The 18,323-nt window shown below is 34.0% G+C and overlaps 1 pseudogene; it reads left to right on the plus strand.

The window, feature by feature from the left end:
* The window catches only part of LOC131821007 (melanoma-associated antigen D1-like), a 76,985-nt pseudogene extending 59,496 nt beyond the window's left edge, over window positions 1-17,489 (plus strand).
* The last annotated feature ends 834 nt before the right edge of the window (window positions 17,490-18,323 follow it).

An 18,323-nucleotide genomic window follows, 5' to 3' on the forward strand; every position in this document is an offset into this window, starting at 1 on the left:
CTCTCTCTGTCTGCCTCTACCTACTTGTGATCTCTGTAAAATAAATAAATAAAAATCCTTTAAAAAAAGTATATAATGGGTCAGTCTTCATGACCCCAGTGCAGCTCTTTCTGCCCATAGGTCCAGTCCTCATGCTTTAATAAAACCACCTTGTTGCACCAAAGACTTCTCGAGAATTCTTTCTTGGCTCCTGGCTTCAAATCCTAACATCATTTCTACATTAAAACCACCACCCCTCAAGCTGGAGCTAGAGTGATCAGTGTTCACTATTCTCACATGGGTTATGCCCAAGGTAGAGCTTCTATTCTATGAGTAAGGACTGGGTAGAACAAAGCCCCTCTCTCAATTGCACTCACCCATGAAAGCCTCAGCAGGAAGTAGCTTGAAGCAGAATAAGAGATGTTGATACCTTGCTCCTCCTAGGAAAAAACCCTCCATATGGGCCCTGTTCTTCCCTGCTGCAGTCTAGAGTGTAGTTAGCCTCTGCCTTCCTGAGCTGGGAGGTAGGAGAGGGAGATAGTAGCCTTGGTTCAAATAGATGCTTCTTATTTTCTATTCACCATTAGGATAATTTCCAGAGGCTTTAAATCATTAGATTTAAAAAAAAAAATAGTTTTCACCAGTTCACTGAAGTCAACCTCTTTTATGTGATATTGATTAGAATTAACTTATGATTGAGTAATAATTTATTTTCATACAGAGACTCATTTGGTATCTCTGAACCTTAGTTTCCAACAGTATAAAATGAGGAAGTTGGTGTAAAATAGTTTTTTTTTTAAAATTCCAAATTCCTATATTATTTTACTACTGCTATAAATACCTAAGATTAAAAAACTCAGATAAATGCCACAAATTCAGTGAAGAAAAAAATCATGAAAATGGTTTTCAATTTATGTCAAACAATATAAAATGCCTAGCTTTGTTTAAGTAATCCATATTTTGAATAACACAATACAAAAAAATCCCCCAAAATGCCTATTGACTCTTCAAACCAAGCTCTTTAATCATGGGAGAGGTATCCAGTTACATACATTGGCATAATTAATCAATTGTTGAAAGAAAGAAAATAAGTGCTTCTTAGGGTATTTCTTGCTGATATTATTTTACTTTTTTTTTTTTTTTTTTTTTTTTTTTAATTTTTTATTTTTTATAAACATATATTTTTTATATACATATATTTTTATCCCCAGGTCTGTGAATCACCAGGTTTACACACTTCACAGCACTCACCAAATCACATACCCTCCCCAATGTCCATAATCCCACTTGCTGATATTATTTTACTTTTTAAAATTTATTTTATAGGTAAATAGAGCTGAGTTTGGCTTTCCAAAATGTATTGACTCTTCTCCTAGGTTTTAATAATAAGCAACAGGAATTGTGTTAAACAAATTTAAATTAATTTTATTTTCTATGACAGTTTACATGTTAATAAATATCCTCTTGTGATTGCCATCAAAACCATATCTAGCTTGTTTATCAAGGGACCTTAATGAGGGAAAAGCTTACCCTAATGATTAAAATACATGCTTCAAACTGAGTAGCAGTATTTCCTAAAGTAATTCATTCTATGAAATTTAATATGGGAATGGAACTTTAAAGAGAAATGTAAAGTTTAATTTTTTTTTTTTCTGATTGGAATGTAAGGGCATTACTTATCTACAGTTGGCACTATGTTCCACTACATGAAAGCCTAGAAAATGAATTATTTTCTTACCAGTTCTACAAGACTAAAATAGTATAACTTATTCTTATGACTTCCACAGCTATAGATATAAAAATACCTTGTATTTTATATGCCCTTTTGAAATAGAAACAACATTCCTTCTAATAGGGAGATATTTGCTATTGCATTCAAACATGTTTTTAGATGAATTAAACATGTTTTGCAATTTAGATTTGCAAAATATAATTGTAAATTCTATCCTAAGGAGAACTTCCAGTTTCAGCTCCAACATGTAAAGAACTTAGTAGTTATCACTCCTGTCCTTAAAATAAGAGAAAGCTGAGCAAAAACATTTCTTGGACATATCAAAGGATTAAGATAGCAAAGAAAACCACAACCCACAAATCTGGAGAATAGTAATAATCCAGAAAGTCAGAGCCAAGATCTGTTTACCTGTAAAAGAAGTCACTGGTTCTGAAAAGTTGTACTATTGATAAGGGAGAAGAAGGCAAGCTGAGGACAAAACATAAGCTGACACCCTGCAAACCAATTCCCACAGTCCCAGGTAGGATATGTGTAACATTCTTCAGGCACTCCTGGCTGCCCTAAAGCTAAGGGAAGGAAAAAAAAAATGTTCATTTATAGAGATTGCAGTCCTGCAAAACATGACACTCCCGGGGTTTACAAAGGTCTTAGTGATTTACAAGAAACAAATTCTTATTAATAACCTAACTTTCAGAAGGAAGTTCCTGTCTTTCTGTTAATGCTTTGCTAGAGGGAAAACCAACCTTAGTTTGACAATAGCAAGGCCTCCTATATCTTGTCAGTCTTCCTTAACATTTGAAAATCCTTTCAGAACTTCCCTTATCTTTACTTCCCCCAACCCCAAAATATATAATCAATTGTCCCTCACAACCCCAGTGCAGCAGCTCCTTTTGCCCACAGGTCCTGACCCAGTGCTTTAATGAAATCACCTTTTTGCATCAGACATCTCAAGAATTTTTTCTTGGTTATCAGCTCCAGACTTCACATATATTCCCAAACTACATCAAGATCACTTAGTAATTTTTATAAATTGTGGGAGGCTGAATGTCATGAGAATGATAAACTTTTGGGAACAGTAGTCTTACATGTTTTTGAGTGATACCTCCAAAAATACTATTAGAAAAGTTACCTTTTGGCTTTGACAGTAGGAGGGTATGCGTATGCATTGTGACATTTCTTTATAACAAAGGACTATCATCCAGAGAAAGTAACTCTAGTGGAGTGTTATTTCAGAACCATGAGGGGAAGGATATTCTCATTCTTACATATGATGGGTTTTTTGTTTGTTTGTTTGTTTGTTTTTTAATTCATTTGAGAGAAACAGTGCCGTTAGATCCGTGATCAAAGGAGCGAGACTGATACAAAGTGAAGGTCAAGCAAAGCTTTATTTCATGGCAAGCACTGAGGATCAAAGCAACCGTTCAGGGCCGCCTCTTACAGAGAGATCGAGTCCTCCCAGACTTACAGACTAACTTTTAAAGGGCAAACGCCATGTGGTTGAGCCTGGCCCCACACAGGTGACCAATGAGATTGTAACACACAGAGAAAGTTGCATAGTCATGCTAGGTCAATTGGGTGGCCAATTGAATTACAATTTACCCGATAGTAGCTATTTGAACTAGCCTATTACTTTGGTCAGAATTGGTGCCCAAAAGGCTCCCAAAAGGTGGGGCCCACACTCCTTGGTAGCTAGGGAGACAGTATGCCAGCTCCATTGATTGGATTTCTCCACCTGGCCTGACTCATCCCTGCATTCGGGCTCTGTTATCTCCACCTGACCTGACCCATCCTTTTATTTGGGTTCTGTTATGAAGGACTGGTCACTGCATTTTACTGGTTTCCTGGACTTGTTTTTAAGTAAGTTTCCCGGGGTGGGGGGAGCAGGATCAGTTTAAGTTTTATTTCATAAACAACAAAATCACTGATTAACCAAGATGAAATCACTCTGGCTAAATAGGCCCTTACAAGCACAAGAAGGGGGAGAGGGAGAAGGAGAGGGAGAAGCAAACTTCTCACTGAGCTCAGAGCCTGACATGAGACTCCATCCCAGGAACTGGAGATCATGACCATGACCTGTCAGGTAGACACCCAGCCATCTGAGCCACCCAGATGCCCCACATATGAAGTTTTTTTTTCTTTTTTTAATTTTAAAGAAAATGACCAGAAATCACTGTATTTGTGAAACAAGACAAAAATGAGAGAGGGCAGGCTATGCAGTTAAGGAATATGTCTGAATATTAACCACAAGGAGTGACAAAAACCTTTTATAACTCTTAAAAAAGAAAACCCACAACCAGGAACTCAGTAATTTTCAATGAATTTAGGTAAACCAAATGATACAATTTATTTATTTCCATTACTTTTTCACATTAATACTATTTTGTATCTTTATATAATTTTCTGAAGTGATGTTTCTCAAACTTAAAACTAATAACATTAATGTGTTTGAGCCTAAGAACACATGAGGCAAAAACTTAAGAGAATTTTAAGGAGAAAGAAAGAAATCTACTATAGTTAAATTCAACATCCTTTTTTCAGTAATTGATAGTTTAAGCAGGCAGAAAACTGGTAAAGATACTGTTTACTTGAATAGCACAATCAATAAACTGAATTTATTTGTCATTTATAAAATATTACATCCAACCACAGAATACACATTCTTCTCAAACTTGCATAGAACATTGACCAAGATAGACCATACTTTGGACTATAAAACATACTTTACCAATGTTTAAAATAGTAGAAATAACACAAAGTATGTTATCAGACCACACTGAAATTAAAGTAGAAATCAGTAACAGAAAAATAGCTGAAAGTTCCCAAATATTTGGAACTTAACACACTTCTAGTCTCACATGGGGCAAAAAAAAAATCTCAGGAGATTAAAAATATTTTAAACTGAATGGAAATTAAAAGACACCTTATCAAAACTTGAGAGATGCCAAAAAGTCAGTATTTAGAGGGAGGATTACAGCATTAAATACATCTGTTAGAAAAGACCAAATATCTAAAATTAATTATATAATTTTCTACCTTAGGAAATCTGAAGAAAGAAGAACACTTTAAACCTAAAAAAGCAGAAATAAATAATAATAAAATTAAGAGCAGAAATCAATGAAATCAAAAACAGAAGAAAATCAGTGAAACAAAATCTAGTTCTTTGAAAACATATAAAAAAATAGATAAACCTCTAGCCAGGTTAACCAAGTGAGAAAAGAGAAAGAGAGAGAGAGAGAGAGAGAGAGAGAGAGAAGACATAGATGGACTTTAAAAAAATAGTAAAGAAACACTATAAATTTGATCTATGTCCACAAATTTGATAATTTGGATAAAAAATTCCTTAAAAGACACAAACTACAATTCACACAAGGAGAAACAGATAATCCAAACATAACTATATTTGTAACTATGTGTGACATCTATAACTATATTTCAAGTATCTATAACTATATGTTGAGTATCTATATCTAGTAAAGAAAGTAAATCAATAATTAATAAACTTGGGGCAAGTGGTGGCTCAGTTTGTTAAGCAACTGTCTTCAGCTCAGGTCATGATCCTGGAGTCCCAAGATCTAGTCCCACATCAGGCTCCCTGCTCAGTGGGGAGTCTGCTTCTCCCTCTGACCCTCTGACCCTCTCCCCTCTCATGCTCTCTCTCTCTCTCTCAAACAAATAAGTAAATAAAAAAATATTTTAAAAAAACAATAAGCTTCTGAAAATATAATCAACAGGTTTGACTAATTTCATTGGTGAATTCTACCAAATATTTAACAACAACAACAAAAAAGATATCAATTTTCCACAATATATTTCAGAAAATAGATTACAGATGAGACATTTCCTAACTCATCCCATGGGATCAAATTCAGATGAAGACATTACAAAAAAGAGAGACATAGAGGTATAAAATAAGTGTATGAAAAGATAGTCCACATCATTTGTCATTAAGGAATTGAAAATTGTAAAAATGAGATACCATTACAACCCATTAACAAGAATGGTTAAAATTTAAAAAAAAAAAACTGATAATAAAAACTGCTGGCAAGGATGCAAAGCAACAAGAACTGTCATTCATTACTGAAGGGAATGCAAAATCATACAGCTACTTTGGAAGATAATTTGGCAGTTACTTTCCAAACTAAATTTAATTATACCATATGATTCAATGATTGCACTTCATGGTGATTTCATACCACTTACCAAATTGGTATGAAAACTTATGTCCAGAAAGAAAATCTGCACATGAATGCTTTTAGTAGCTTTATTTGTAATTACCAAAAATTGGAAGCAACAGAGAAGTCCTTCACTACATGAATGGACAACAAACTGATACACCTATACATTGGAATATTTTTCAATGATAAAAACAAAAGATCTTTCAGGACATGAAAGAAAAAAAAATGGATGACTATGAAATGCCCATTGCTAAGAAAAAGAAGCCAGTCTGAAAAAGCAATAAACTGTACAATTGTAATTTTAAGACATTCTGGAAAAGACAAAACTACAAAGATGGTAAACAAGTCCCTGGTTGTCAGGTGTTTAGGAATGTTGATTAGGTAAAGCATAGGGGATTTTTTAAGGCAGTGAAACTATTTTATATGGTACCATAATGATGAATACAAGACATATGTCAAAACCAATCAATTTTTGCAGTACAAAGAATAATACTTAATGTATACATTCCAGGATGGAATGCAAAATGTGTCAAAAGAATCTAAATGTATTACAAATGTATTTTAAAATCTCACTGAAAGGGTAAAAGAATAAATTGCTGACTTAAGTAACTTTGGAAATAATGTAGTCTGTAAAACTAAAGGCAAAAGTAACTGCACATGAACACTGTACTTGGTAAAAAATTTCCTACAAGGATATGAGTTATCAATTCAGATACTGCAGTATGTGTGAACTGGAATTTAATAATCAAGTAAATCTATTGATGGTGGGAATCAGGTGTCTGTTTTAGTGGAAATTTACAAATAAGCAAGGAAGGAATCTACAATAATCCATATAGTAATAGATTAGAGTTGGAGACGTCAGTATGATGATGAAGACATCAGTAGCTTAATAGATACAGATGGATATATGCACAAAATGTATAGGTGTGTGTATTATCCATAATATAATTATTATACATGCATATATATTTTTTTTCTTTGTCAGCTAAGAGAGGCTATAACAGCATTCTAGTAGCAATGAGCACACACAGATTTTGGTTTCCAATACCACTCCCCAGTAAAAGGAAAAAGGCTTTTGGAGAAATGGCTGATTATAGGACTGGGGCAGAAAATATATGATGATTATGGAGAACCTGGTAGTACTTAACACTGGGAAGGAAGGAAGGAAGGAAGGAAAGAAGGGAGGGAGGAAGAAAAGAAGAAGAGAAAGAAAGAAAGAAAGACAGACCTTGATATGATACAATGATAATGGCACTTTACCTTTGTGGTCTTCTCTCCCAAAACAAATAAACACAATCAAATAATAATAATAAATTGAACACATTATAATTTGTTCTAATTACAAAATATCTCACCAGTATTCTTTAAAACTGTATAGAGGGGGAAAAAAGAAATTTTGTGACAATGTCATAGCCAAGAGTAACCTAAATAGTCATGAAAACTAAATGTACTGTGGTATCCTTGACGGGATCTTCAAAAACAGAAAAAAGACAGTAGATAAAAACTAAGGGAATCTGAATAAAGTTTGGATATTAATTGATAAAATGTTCAATATTGATTTATTAACTGCAACAAATGTATTATTCTAATGTAAGATATTAGTTATATGGGATTCTCTGTGTGTGATATACAGGGATTCTCTGCACCATTTTTGCCATAATTCTGTAAGTCAGAAATTATCCAAAAAATAAAGTAAATTCTGTCCCCTGGAGCTAAGAAAAGAAAAGAAAAAGAATATATAAACAGCCAGTTAGAAAATTAGAATAACAACAATCAAGTCACTAAATGCATTTTATATTGATTTGACATGGATTTTGAGGAAGTTTTTAGGACATGTCTTAGGACAAGTTACAGCAATCACAGATGTTCAAAAAATTGTCAATATTCCTCTAATTTACTAACTACTATCAGCAGGTGCTGACATAATCTGGAAGTTGCCAAGACCAGAAGCTCTAATATCACATGTGTAAAAATAATGAGTCCTTATTTCCAAAGAAAGAAAAACTAGATCATCTTCATTAAATGAGTTAGTAATTTTCTTTACATTAGGAACAATAGATATTACCATGTGGGAAGGGATTTTTCTTTACCTGGAGCCTCAGTAAACACTGCAAGTCTTCCTGGAATTAGAGATGAAAGTAGACATTTATTTATATAAATGATTTACATAACTATTTTCTTGTTTTATGTAGGATTCTTTGGTGATTTCTGTCAGTTTTGTGTGGCTAAGAGGCTAATGGGTCTCTTTTTTCCTTCTGTGTGTAACTTTTCTACAGGAAAAGAATGTGGTATAAAATATAAAAATTCAAGGTCAAATAAAGATTTGAAAAAATTCTTACAGTTAAACCTCAATTTGTCTGTTTTCTTTATTCTGAACAAAATAATTTTAGGGAAGGACAAAGACTAATAATATTTTTGTATTGCATGTGGGAAAGTTTACTGTTTATGAAATGGAGGTTTACTTTTTATGTATCATTGAAAGTAAATCTTCACATGTATAATGGTAGGTAGTTAGCTTTCAATGCAATAAAATCATTGTCTTCCAGAAAGCCTTTGGTGTTCTCTCATTTGTCTTTACAGGGTTTGACTGCATGGCTATCATGGTCTATATAAGCTATTTATTAAATATTTTTATATGATAAAAGCCAATATAGCTTTATTATTCTACACCATTTTTCAGAAAACTAATGTTCAGGATCTTGTTCTTTAAAATAATTTAGTACTTTTATGTATTAAAACATGGTACTTAATTTTAAACATAGAATAAAATCATGATTTAAAAGAAATTCAATAAAATTCATAAAATGAATCAAATATTAATGATATATTATTAGTCATATTTTATTTTACACACTGAAAAACAATCTAGGGAAGATATGGATTGGGAAAGGGAACAAGAACAGTATCTTTATTGGATAAACCACCAACCAGCTATATACCCAGTATCACCATTTTATCCTCCAACAATGGTTGTGATTTATATTTAAAAAAAAATTAACCCCAAAATATTAAAATGTAGCTTGAAATTGTAGGAAAGTTGTTATACTGAATTAGCCACCATTTATTTTTCAATATATGCTTTCTGTAAGGTTTAATAAAAAACTTTCATACCAACTAGTTTTTGTTCTGCCTTCATGGAAACTTTAAAAGAGACAATTCATAGCAAGTCCATCAAAACATTAAGAAAACACAGGCAAAACAGGTTCACCAACACTTACTTAGGTCTATAATTTCTCTACTATAGTAGTTACCATTTATAATTATAGTCTACTGTTGACACCAGTGGCCTGAGATTGTGTATAGGAGCCAAAGTATTTAACGCTATATGTTTCTGGCTTTTTTTGGGGGGGGGGATGTCAAACTTTGTTGTAACGCCACCTTCTTCCCCTGTTGTGTAACTTCCATTTCTACTGGATAGAATTTGGTAACTTGTTTAAGATCAGTATTAATGAGAAATTAAGTAGCAAAAGACCTGTTACCTTCCAGACAAGTAGAAAAATGATTTGGGGTTGTAGCTGGTTAAGGATGATTGAATGAGGAGAGAAATTGCTAGAGGGGACCGTTTGTGAGATGCTGCTACTGCCGGTCTCCTCTGCCAAGTAGAGTGAATCCTGACTGCAACCTTCTAGAGTGTGGGCTTTAGGTTTCTTTTCTTTCTTTCTTTCTTTTTTTTTTTTTTCCTTTTCGGTTGAAGTTAATAAATACAAATTCCAATTACGCTTAAGAACTAAAAAGAAGTAGGCATGACTGTTTCAACCACCATTGTCTAAATGAGTATTTATTAAAACATGGATCACGACCCATTAATGGATTAAGAAATCAATTTAATAGCTCATTACTGTTAAGTAATTGAATATGATATACCAAAGTACATCACATGTGATAAGGTAAATATTGCTTTATAAAATTTTGGTTTCAGTTGTATAAATAGAAAACATATGTTTTCTGGATATAGTGTAAAATGTATTTCTTCAGTTTGAAAGAGTTACTTATACTTTTGGTTTACTTTTGTGCATCATTAAACTTGAAATAAATATCAATACTGAAGATAAAAGTATTTTTATGTTAAGATATCCATGCTATTATTCTAAATTTATTTATATAAGAAAATCTAATTTACAAATAGTAGTAGAACTTAAAATTTTACTATAATACACTGTTTTGACAAGAGTATAACACAATAGACTTGAGAGAAAGCCTCATTTGTTTATAAGCTGTGTGACCTTGCAATATTTGCATGGCATTCTAATTTCCTCAGCTGTAAAATGAAACTTTCTATTTTGGGGGGATTTAAGGAATACATGAGATGAGTTATCAAAAGTACAGTGCAAGAACTAGTTTTTATCAAACACTCACTAAAGGCTAGATATTGTTTAAAGTTCCTTAATCAACTTAATACTTTCTGAGTCATATAAATGTTTTTCTGGCTTAATGAGAAACCTCCATTCTCTCCAGTTCGTTTTTACTTTCCCTCACAGATTTAGACTGAATGCACTCAAAGAATCACCACTCAGCACTTTATTATTACTTTAATATTACAAGGAGCTGTAAAGCAATGTCACAGTGTATTTGTACACTTTATTATTACTTTAATATTACAAGCAGCTGTAAAGCAATGTCACAATGTATTTGTATTGTACAATATCAGATATTTGACAATGGAAATGAAAATTTCCTGGCAAATCAAAATATACTACATATATATAGATTTACCAGGAAATTAAACATATATACATAATATATAATATATATTTAAATATATATAAATATATTTATATATTTCATATACAAAATATAAAATATAATATATAATTATATATAACAATCATATTAATTATATATAATATATAATATATAATATATAATATATAAAGAGGTATTTTATATATAAAATATATATTATATATTATATAAATATATTATATTTTATATAAAATACAATATATTTATATGATATTACATATAAAAATATAATATATCTATAAAATATTATATAAATATATTATATTTTATATAAAATATAAAATATAATATATTTATATTTATTTATAAATATATTTAAATATTTATTTATAAAACATATTTATATATTTATTTATAAATTTATATTATTTTATATTTATATTCAGATTTATAATAAATATATAAATATATAAAATAAATACATATATGTAATATATATACTAAGCTTGAAATAAATATCATATATATTATATTGGTATATAGATCTATATGATATACATACCATATATATTGATATATATATACTGCATATATATGTATTACATAATATATGCATATGCATATATGCATGTATATACGTATTATATAATACATATATATACACACTTATAACATTAGTATATATCATACATACAAACATTAGTGTGTGTATATATACATACACATATATGTATACATGTATATATGTATACATATATACACATTACATTAATGTTGTATATATTATTATCTTTGTCTCTGTTTCTAGACCCTGAAGTCCTGGCTTCTGTGGTTCCTCTATCCATTTACAGTTTCTCCAGCACGCTTTTAAGCTATATGAATTTATTATATTTTCAGTTTTAATTTAACTTAATTTGAGTTGGTTCTTGCCACTTGAAGCTAAATGGGTCCTGATTAGTCACTTCTGGAAACATATGCAAATAAAGCCAGACCTCCTGTTGCCTGACTTTTTGTACTGTTTCCCCTTGAGTCGCTTAAGAAATTTATTTGTTCTTTATGGTATTTTCAATCACATGATAAATCTTGTTTTGTTTTGTTTTGTTTTGTTTTCAGTATGGGAACAGTTAACTGCCCAAAGAGGTATAGCAGGAGTTACTGCTACACGCTGCTTAGAATGATTATATCTATTTCTGTAGATGAGATATGGCATTTCTGATGCAGTTACACTATGTGATTAAGATTGCATGTTTCTATGTGTGTGTTTGTGTGTGTGTGTGTGTGTGTGTGTGTGTAGGAAGGTGGGTTTGTATGTATTTGGATAGGTCCAGAGAGTGTCCAGATAGAGCTAAGAAATTTTTAGTTGGCCACCATATGAAATAACAGAGTTTACCAAAAGCAGTAAAATATTGCTCTTTTTTTATTTTACAAATTTGTTTCTGTGTCTTTTAAGTAATATTTTGACCAGTTATTTTCAAAGGATAACCTTTGATTATCCACATTGGGAATCATACATCTGGAATAAGTGGAAGTGGAGAAGTGCCAAAAGCACTAAATTATAGAGTAAGTATACACAAAGCATACATCATTAACCATTTTTATGGAGAATGATACTGATTCAATGTTACCCCAAAATAATCTGAAAGTATAATTTCTTATCCTTTCTGTATATACTCACTTGTAACAAAATATATCTATTCTGGAATTCAAGGAGGCAAGTTAAGTCAATGTTTGGGAAATTGTTGACTCTGTTATTTATAATCATGCAGAATGAGCAAACAACAGATTAGCTGAAGTTCTTATTTTTCAATACATTATTTTAGCATCATGCAAAATTAAATTAATGTGTTAAAATTTCCTTTTTCTTATATTGTTTTTGTGGTTGCTGTTATCATTACTTTCTCTCCTATTTTGGACAAAAGTGCTCCCTTAAGTATCGCTATAACACTACTTCTGAATGTGGTCTTCTTGAAATGTTAATATAGATTACCAGCAGAAACTGAATGACTGCTGTGATATTCCACAGATGTATTTTCCCATAAGATGTTCAATGTATCTTAGAAAAGCATAAATAAAGAAGTGTTTCAGAACAGTTATGCTGTAGGCATTAACAATAAGGCATTGAGAACTCTGCTTTAGAATTTGAAGTGAAAAATGTGTTTTCACTTAAATTCTTATGGAAGGAAACTAATGGACACCTGTAATGAATATATTTTCTCATCGACAAATAAACAAACATTTTTTTACAATAATAGAGGACTAATGACTTAATATGCATAAATTGAGCATAAGAGGAAAAAGATAGTGAGTTCAATGTTAATCACATGAGGCCTGGCAATTTCCTTTCAATTGTCTTTGAAATGAAACACTTTCTCTTTTATGAATGAGGCCCTAAATCTTTATCCACTACTTTCAACAACTATCTTCTTGAATCTCAGATTACTGTCATCAATGACCTCTTTATTTTTCAGAGAGATAAATTATATTATCACAAGATAGGACAGCTACTTAATTTCTGAGCTACCTAACTTCTCCATGTGCATAGAATACATTTAATGCAGTATGTGGTTCAGTAACTTCTAATAAAATGGATGTGTATTTATATCAAAATAAATCCTGTGATAAGTTTCATATGAGTGAGGTTAATGCATTTCAGGAAAAAATATACTATGGTGCTTTTTCATTCAGTTCTAGTGAGGTTTGACTTATTTTAATCAGAGGAACTAATTATTGTTGGTACTTGCCCTTTTCTGATCACAATAATTTATAATAAATGAAAACATGGGAGACATTTTTGACTAGCTGAGAAATAGAAGGTTGACCAGTGACTTTTACATGCTTGACTTGTCCCTCTGCAATTTTTTAAAAACAAAATGAAGGTGATAGGATAGTTTTGTTTTGAAGAAGCAAGTTTGATTAAAAATCCATCTATCGGTTTGACTCGTAACTGCACACCATATACACATAAGGTCTTTTCCAGATTACCTTTGTAATTAAAAAATAAATTTATAAGTGGTGTGGGTGGTACAAAGTGTGTAATGAAAAACCTTAAAGGAAACAAGCCTTTCCTAAGCACACTTAACACATCAGGACCTATCATCACATTGCACAACAACCAGTGAATTAAGTAATCTCTGAGAACAGTCTAAGTATTCCCTAAAAAAATGATAATAAGCTACTTTGTCAATGTGAAAAAGAAATGATTTTGCAGTAGAATTAAAAGATAACCACTCAATATATGTCATCAGTATGATTTAAAAGGAACCTCTCTTAAACAAAACAAGGTTCCACTTTGGAATTACAAGCATACCTTGTTTTATGCTTCTTTGCTTAATTATAATGTGAAGATAATGCATTTAATACAAATTAAATTTTGTGGTAACCTGAGCAAGTCTATCACTGCCATTTTTTCCAAAATTTACTAATCTCATGTCTGTGTTACATTTTAGTAATTTTCACAATATTTCAAACTCTTTCATTATTATTATGATTATTATTATTATATTGTTATGGTGATTTCTGATTATTGATGTTGCTATTGTAATTTCACAAATCGCACTCATATAAGATGGTGAACATAATAAATATTATGTGTCTATTCTTTTTTTTTAAAGATTTTATTTATTTATTTGACAGACAGAGCTCACAAGTAGGCAGAGAGGCAGGCAGAGAGAGAGGAAAGCAGGCTCCCTGCTGAGCAGAGAGCCCGTTGTGGGGCTCGATCCCAGGACCCTGAGATCATGACCTGAGCCGAAGGCAGCGGCTCAACCCACCAAGCCACCCAGGTGCCCTTATGTGTCTATTCTGACTGCTCCATCGACTGGCTATTCCCCTATCTCACTCACTCTACTCAGCTTTTCCAATTCCCTGGGAAATAATATTGAAATTAAGCCAGCTAATAACCCGACAATGGCTTCTAAGTGTTAAAGTGATATGATGAGTCACATGTTTCTCATTTTAAGTCAAAAGCTTAAAATTGTCAAGCTTAGTAAGGAAGAAACATCAAAAACCAAGAAACCAAGAAAGGCTAAAAGCTATCCTCTTGTATCAGTTAGCCAAGTTGTAAATGTAAAGCAAAACTTCTTGTTGAAATTGAAAGTGCTATTCCTGTAAACACACCAATAATAAGAAAGAGAAATAGATTTATTGTTGATATAGAGACAATTTTTGGTGTGGATAGAAGATCAAGTTAGCTAACATTCCCTTAAGACAAAATCTAATCCAGAGCAAAGCCCTAAGTCTCTTCAATTCTATGAAGGCTAGGAGAGGTGAGGAAGCTACAGAAGAAAGTTTTAAGCCAGCAAAATTTGGTTCATGAGGTTTAAGGAAAGAAGTTGTCCCCTTAATATAAAAGTACAAGGTGAAACAACAATTGCTGATGTAGAAGCTGCAAGTTATCCAGAAGATCTAGCTTAGATAATTAAAGTTGACTACACTAAACAACAGATATTTCAAAGAGCCTTCTATTGGAAGAAGATACCAAGTAGGACTTTCATAGCTAGAAAGGAGAAGTCAACGCCCTGCTTTAAAGCTTCAAAGGAAAGTCTGACTCTCTTATTAAGGGCTATTACAGCTGGTGACTTTAAGTTAAAGCCAATACTCATTCCAGAAATCCTAGGGCCCTTCAGAGTGATGTCTATTCTGGGCTGCTGTACTGCCATTTTCTCTTGGACAAGGAGAGGGTGTGGTTGTAGAAAGCCAGGCACAACAATCCTGATCTTCTGAGTGATGAAGAAGGGAGGAAACAAAGGGGTTGGGGCTGGATCTGAGACAAGGCTCTGCTCTTGCCAGAGGGACAGGAGCCATGACTCACAGAGAGTACTGTGGTGTGGGCCTCCTCTACTTCTAGGCTGAGACTTCTATAGAAGAGAGTACCTTACATATATAGACCTTGATGGAGGCAGTTCAGATCTTGGAGGGGCCACCTACCAATCAGTCCACAGAAGCTGGGTTAAATGCTAGTGTCCAAAGTTTACAGCCCCCAACAGCCCCCAACAGCCACTGAGATGGCTGATACCCAGGGTTTAACAGCTGCCATTAGGTCCAAAACATCTTTTAAGGCTCAGAACACTACTACAAAAGGCCCAAATGGTACTTATGATTTCTCTCAGGCTTTCAGTATCAAGGAGATACCCTATGCACTCCCTAAGGGAGGCTATAAATCCCAGAATGCCAGCCCATAGGGTCCAAATGTTGCCTAAAATTTTTCCAGATACCAGACACCTGTAAGTTAACTGCTAATGAGTCCTAGTTGATCTTTAAGACCTAGAACACCACTACTAAGGTGGGCCCAAATGCCACCTACAAATTTTCTCTCTCTTAGGGCCAGTGAGATGGTCAACACTTAGCCCAAGACAGCCTTTAAGGGTTGAAATGATACCTTTAAGGCTCCAAGAACTGATACCCAGACCCAGAATATTAACCAAGCCAAGATGGCCGTTTCCCAGACTGAAGTACAGACCAACATAGGTATCCCTGAGTCTGATGGTACAGTTGCACAGATACCAGTGGTTGCTTTCCAGGATCAGACTATGGAGTCCAAGACTATAATTCAGGAGGAGAGGGCCTATAAGATTAATAATTTGAATGTGGATGAGAATCGCAGTGGGGATTAGATGGGGACTCCATGGGCTACAGGGACCTGGAGGTCTGTACCAGTTCCAGTTACTACACAGAACCCACATGGTGTTCCCCCCAATGTGTGGTGGCAGACCCCATTGGCCTATCAGAACCCATCAGGTAGACCCCACCAGTATATCAGAGACTCCAAGCTAGACAGACCCAACCAATCTGGAAAAACACAGTTGCTTGAGAACCCCATTGTCTGGCTTGGTATGGTTGTCTGGCTTAACCCCCTGGCTTGAGAATCCACCTGGATATCAGAACCCCCAGGCTGGCATGGTACTCCAGATTGGTAAAGCCCTCCTGACAGGTCCCTACCACCCGACTGGCTTCTACCAGCTGATTGGTCACTTCCCACTGACTGGTCACTCTCATCTGACTGGCAGAACTTGTACCCCTCTCCCACCTTGCATGCTTCACAGAACTGAGTACTTCACATCCCCAAGATATGGCCTTTCTTCAAGAAAAAACAAATAAGTAGGTTAAATACCTAATGTTTAAAAATTACACCAAGGTGCCCATCATGCACTCAGAAATGCTGAGGGACATCATCCATGAATATACCATTTATCCTGAGAAGAAATTTGGGATTCAACTGAAGAAGACTGACAAAGAAGAACCCCTGTATATTCTTATCAGTAACCTCAAGTCTCTGACTGGCATACTGGGGACAACCAAAGACCCACCCAAGCCCAATAACACTATCATAGTGATATGAGAGCATCATCTTCATGAATGGCAATCATGCCAGTGTAGCTGTCCTTTGGGAAGCACTACACAAGGTGGGACTGTTTTCTGTAGTGAGTCTCCTCTCCTTGGATATCTATGAAAACTTCTCACTTAATGATTTTTCAAAGCAAAAGTTCCTGGATTACAGATGAGTGCCCAACGGCAACCTTCCTGAGTGTGAGTTCTTCTGGGGGCTCCATTCCTACCATGAAACTAGTGAAATAAATGTACTGAGATAGACGTTCCAATGAGAGATCCTTGAGACTGGACTGGACAGTCTGCTGAAGCTTGGCCTGAGGACCAGTGGGAAGGGAAAAACTGCATGGGGATTAGAGATGAGGCTGTAAACTGGGCCTTGGAGCTGAGATGACATTGCTGTTGACCTAGGATGAGGAAAGAGATTTTGGTGATCCCTGGTCTAGAATCCCATTTAAATTCTGGGCCAGATACCACCAAATTCCCACTCCAGATTTTGTCAGACCTTCACTGGCCCCATTACTGGCTCTGGTGATACAGCCAATGCCAACTTTGCTTCCAACTTTGGTGCCACTGGTTTATTCTGGGTTGAGTGAGATGTGGATGTTGCTAATCAGTTGCAATGGTCTTTCCCCTGAGTGAGGCTGAAGCATCAGATTCCTTCCAAACATAGCTTTTTAGAGAGCTATATTCTGTTGACTGAAAGTGGCATGCAGGATAAATTTATTTGCTGCTCCTTGTTTGTTGCTTTTCTTTCCCCTTGTGTGCTGTCAAGTTTTGGTATCAGAAATAAACTTGGGGGCGCCTGGGTGGCTCGGTGGGTTAAAGCCTCTGCCTCAGCTCGGGTCATGATCCCAGGGTCCTGGGATCGAGCCCCACATCAGGCTCTCTGCTCAGCAGGGAGCCTGCTTCCTCCTCTCTCTCTCTCTGCCTGCCTCTCTGCCTACTTGTGACCTCTGTCTGTCAAATAAATAAAATCTTTAAAAAAAAAAAGAGAAATAAACTTGAAACTGCAAAATGAAATATATATATATATATATATATATATATATATATATATTTATATATGTTTGTTCTATCTTTGCTCTATAAATAAAAGAAACAGTCTGGATGGTAGCACATCTGTTTACAATATGGTTTACTGAATATTTCAAGCCCACCGTTGAGACCTACTTCTCAGAAACAAACAAACAAACAAAAGATTCCTTTCACAATATCACTGCTCATTGATAATACAGCTGATCACCAAAGAGCTCCAAAGGAGATATGTAATGAGATTAATGTGTCTGTGCTCCTAACATAATATCAGTTCTGCAGTCCATGGACCAAAGAGCAATTTTCACTTTCATGTTTTATTATTGAAGAGATACATTCTGTGAGACCATAGCTTCCATAATGATTCCTCTAATGGATCTAAGCAAAGTAAATTA

This window comes from Mustela lutreola, chromosome X (genome assembly GCF_030435805.1).
Source record: "Mustela lutreola isolate mMusLut2 chromosome X, mMusLut2.pri, whole genome shotgun sequence".
NCBI lineage: Eukaryota > Metazoa > Chordata > Mammalia > Carnivora > Mustelidae > Mustela > Mustela lutreola.